Source organism: Tiliqua scincoides, chromosome 7 (assembly GCF_035046505.1).
Source record: "Tiliqua scincoides isolate rTilSci1 chromosome 7, rTilSci1.hap2, whole genome shotgun sequence".
NCBI lineage: Eukaryota > Metazoa > Chordata > Lepidosauria > Squamata > Scincidae > Tiliqua > Tiliqua scincoides.
In genome coordinates this window covers 65,215,157-65,220,117 of record NC_089827.1, presented here as the reverse complement: position 1 = coordinate 65,220,117, position 4,961 = coordinate 65,215,157, and the positions used below count along the sequence as shown (strand labels likewise).

The 4,961-nt window shown below is 48.9% G+C and overlaps 1 pseudogene; it reads left to right on the top strand.

Moving 5' to 3' along the window:
• The first annotated feature begins 380 nt into the window (after positions 1–380).
• On the top strand, positions 381–503 carry LOC136658278 (5S ribosomal RNA; annotated as a pseudogene).
• The last annotated feature ends 4,458 nt before the right edge of the window (positions 504–4,961 follow it).

Here is a 4,961-nt window from a genome sequence, read left to right as displayed (position 1 = left end):
TAGTACTTGGATGGGAGACCACCTGGGAATACCGGGTGCTGTAGGCTTATACCATAGTCTTTCGAGACTGAAGATTGCCAGCCATCTCCCTATACTGAACACTATCTCCCGATCTTGTCTGATCTTGGAAGCTAAGCAGGGTCAGGCCTGGTTAGTACTTGGATGGGAGACCGCATGGGAATACCGGGTGCTGTAGGCTTATACCATAGTCTTTCGAGACTGAAGATTGCCAACCATCTCCCTATACTGAACACTATCTCCCAATCTTGACTGATCTTGGAAGCTAAGCAGGGTTAGGCCTGGTTAGTGCTTGGATGGGAGACCGCCTGGGAATACTGGGTGCTGTTGGCTTATACCATAGTCTTTCGAGACTGAAGATTGCCAACCATCTCCCTATACTGAACACTATCTCCCGATCTTATCTGATCTCGGAAGCTAAGCAGGGTTAGGCCTGGTTAGTGCTTGGATGGGAGACCGCCTGGGAATACCAGGTGCTGTAGGCTTATACCATAGTCTTTCGAGACTGAAGGTTGCCAGCCAGCCAGCCATCCTGTATGAACAGCTCAATTTTATGGGCATGTTGAGCCACTGGAATGCACATTCTGGGGATGCAGGATGCTTTACGGCTGTTGCAAATGGCAATGTAGCTTTTTGTGCAGCTGGGTCGACGCTGCAGGCAGCTGTGTGCCAGCAGGCCTTCCAGAAGCCCTGGTACTGGTAAGTCAATGTGGAGGGTGGGTGGAAGGTGAGAAGTGGGCAGAGCAGGATGGTAAGGGGGGAGGGCGAGGAGACGAGGGCAAGGAGGAGGGCTTATTCAGGCCAGGAAAGGGGCAGTATCAACAACAGCAGCACTGCTGATATTTTATTTCCTTTCCCAGATTGATTCACCATCAGGGGTTCATTTGGACTTGTGCCAACTAAGAGCCCAATCCTATCCAATTTTCCAGCACCGGTGCAGCCACAATGCAGCCCTGAGGAAGGGAACAAATGTTCACGTATCTTGAGGAGGCTTCTGTGACTGCCTCCCCATCACAGGATGTAGCACAAACCCCATTGGCGCAGCTGCATTGGCACTGGAAAATTGGATAGGATTGGGCCCTAAATCAGCCATGCAGGTCCGAGTAGATCCATTTGAGCAGTGGCAGCTTACCCCTGGGCAAGGAAACAAATGTTCCCTACCTGGAGGAGACCTCTGGGACTGCCCCCCAAGCAGGATCCAGTACATGCGCCGGTGATGCGGCTGCATTGACAGGGATGGTTTTGATAGGACTGAATTGTCAAAGGACCAAAATGAAATCAGGAGGTTAATCTAAAAAGATTATGTATACCATACATACCAATTTCAACCTTAAAATGTATCATCCACTACCAGGCCCAACCTTAAAAGTTGTTCTAAGATGGTTTGGAAGCCTAAGACACCGACAACCAACGACCCTAATTCTTGAGACCTTATCTGTGCTTATTGGAACAGGAGGTGCCAATATTATCTGTGCTTATTGGCACAGGAAGTGCCACTGGGCAGGAGGTCTGGTCTAGAGGATAGAGCCTCCATTAGCCCGAAGATAACATCAGAAGGTCACCAGTTCGAGGACACCGGCAGCTCCCTGAATGACTGAGAATGGCAAGACTTTGAAGCGGTTGACAAGCCGAGCTGAGTGATTCCACCTGCTCTTGGTGTGAGCAAGAAGCGTCTTGGCTGCCCTCCATGTGAGAGATGGAGCTGCTTGCCAGCCTGCGTGGGAGAACTGGAGGCCAGAAGTGAGACCAAACCAGGAAGATCCATTCTGAAATGTTGTTGGTTCTTGAAAGAGAGAACCTCTATGATTGTAAAAATCCTCTTGAGGGATTTAGAAACGCCTGCCTACGTAAACCGCCTTGAATTTAGTCAGAGGAGTAATCCGATGACCAGAAAGGTGGTATATAAATACTTAGTTATTAGTTATTATTATTGCTTTCAGTGATGGTGGCAGAATGATACTCTCAAGGTCCAACCAGGTGGGGGACAATGGAGGACAGATTTCAGAGAGCCCCCCCCCCCTTCAACCTGGAGCAAGCCCCATCAAAGAACAAAGGATATCTATCTTTTATTGGGCCAAATTTGTGGAAGTATATCTTACGTCTTCAAAGTGTTCTTGTCAAGAAAGAAACATTTCTAATGCAGGTCAAAGCTTGGTTCTACAAGAAGTAAGATTATTTAGTGACCATTGGAAAGAAGAGTTGGCTTCTGCCCTCTTTTCTGTGTCTGACGATACAGGCAGATTAATGGCTGTATACATTTTGTTTTTACTGCATGAAGTTTGAACTTCCAAAGTGTGGCTCACACTTGTCTAGACCATCATTATCTCGGCTAGAGAACATCCTTCTCAAACAGAGCCTCAATGGTTCACAGTGTTTGCCGAGCACTGAAACATTTGAGAGCAAACAAAAGGCTGGAGCAATTCTCCTTTTTCAGAAGGCCACAATGAGGGAAGACCCTGAAGGAAGAGTAAAAAGAAAAGCCACAGGAACTCTTCAAACATTTCAGGAAAGAGGGCCTTGCGTTTGTCCACCATAGGGCCTTACAGCAAACACTGCTTCACAGATGCAAGGTCCATGTTTGAAAAACATGGTAGAAATACATCCAACAGTCTTGGCCATGCACAGCTCCCAGGCACATATTTGCCACATGTCTTCAGATGCTCTTTTCCATCAGTGACAGTAGTCACCATGGAGATTCGCCATAGATAAATGGGAACTGGTCGCCATCATCAACTTCTTCCTAACTGAATTAAGAGGCATCTTTTAAGTGTTTGATTCACTTATGTTCAGTTGGGGGAGAGCAATTGTCAAGATTCAGCCTAACATAGCATCTCTCCCAATGGCTCTTCACCAATGACCAGTGACATAGCTAGAGGGGGTGCAGAGCACTAAGTTTTGCAAGGAGCCTCCCTGCAGCCTGCAAGTGGCCCTTCCTTCGGAGTCATTCCTGGCAGTGGGAGCAAAGCAGAGGTATATGTCTTCCTAAAGTGCAATTCCAACACTCATCTACCACAAGTAATCTTCCAGTTTTATGACTATGACTAAGACAATATCTCCCTTCTTCCTTGTTTGCTCTCTCAAATCCATTTCACTGTTGCTTATGTAACATTTCCTCTCTCTCTGCAATCCTCCATTAGCCCCATCCCTGCTTCCACAATCTTCCTTTCTGCCCCTCCACTCTTGCGTCATCCCCCAGGGGCTGGGGATAAGAACAGGTCCTCAGTTTGGCTGTACGTGCCGTAAGAGGAGACTAAACAGCCACCGGGTAGATGGGACTGGTCAGCCTGGGAAGGCAGCTCATCTGAGAGAAGGAAAACTCTGATCCCAAACCTCCACTGCCTTGTGGCTACATCCAGTTATGGAAAAGGCTTCAGGAGTCAACCTCGAGGCAAAATCAGGAGCTGGCGTCCCTGAGGCAGTTCATGGCTGAACACAGTCACGTTCTGGCAACTCCTGCGACGCCGCTGGAACCAACCGTATTGGCTTCTGCCTTTCCATTGGACCATTCCAGCGATGTGGAGAGGGGGGATTTGCTGCATTGGTAACAGCATATCCTCCATACCTTCTTTACCCAGGCTTCGCGCACTGGAGAGGACACTCCAACTTCGCCATACGGCGTCAGCACAACACGGGAAGCAGCAGTTTACCGGTTACAAGTCTTCGCTCGATTGGCGTAGAGCGTGACGCCAGGGGCTGCTTCCGACGGTGGGAGAGATCATTGCATCTCATTGGGCAGCTACCACCCGCCTTAAGCTGGGCAGTCCCCAGCCATTAAGGTGTTGCCTCGCCACGGTCCGTTAACCTCATGGGGTGCATGGGGTTTAGGGTGAAAACCGACAAGCGGATCGACAACTCTGCACCATGCAACAGAAAACAGAAAACTCCTGCCCTAAAACTGGGCACCTGGAACGTAAGGACAATGACACCTGGCTTCTCTGATGACCTGCAAGAAATAGACGATGCACGCAAAACAGCTGTCATCGACATGGAGCTGAGCAGACTGCAGATGGACATCATCGCCCTTCAAGAGACAAGGCTGCCAGATTCCGGATCTGTCAAGGAGAGAAATTTCTCATTTTTCTGGCAGGGAAAACCACCAAACGAAACCAGGGAACATGGCGTTGGCTTTGCGGTCAGAAATACTCTGCTGGAATCCATCATCCCACCTACTGTGGGAAGTGAAAGAATTTTGTCCCTGCAGCTCCAGTCATCAGCAGGACCTGTCACTCTCATCAGTGCTTATGCACCGACTCTGTCGTCTCCAGCAGAAGCCAAAGACAAATTCTACGATGACCTGGCCACCACTATCAAGAAGATCCCTGTAAAAGAGCTATTGTTCATCCTCAGCAATTTCAATGCTAGAGTTGGTGCTGATCACAGTTCGTGGTCCACTTGCTTAGGTCAGTTCAGCACTGGAAAGATGAACGAAAATGGCCAACGCTTGCTAGAGTTTTGCTGTCATCACGGTCTCTGTGTCAGCAACACATTCTTCAACACGAAGCCCCAACATAGAGTCTCTTGGAGACACCCAAGATCAAAGCACTGGCACCAGCTCGACCTGATTCTCTCCAGACGCTCCAGCCTTCCCAGCATCAAGATCACACGCAGTTATCATGGTGCTGCCTGGGACACTGACCACTCCCTGGTGTGCAGCAGAGTGAAACTGCAAACAAAGCGACTGTACCACACGAAAAAAGAAGGAAGACCTCGCATTGATACCAGCAAGATCCAGGATCAGAGAAAAGTGGAGGAATTTGCACAAGCACTTGAGGAATCTCTTCCAGGCCTGGCCGACGCAAACGCATCCAACAGATGGGAACATTTCAAGAATACCGTTTACAACACCGCCTTGTCCATATTTGGCAAGAGGACCAACAAGACGGCAGACTGGTTTGAAGCCCACTCTGAGGAGTTAACACCAGTCATTGAGGAAAAGAGGAGAG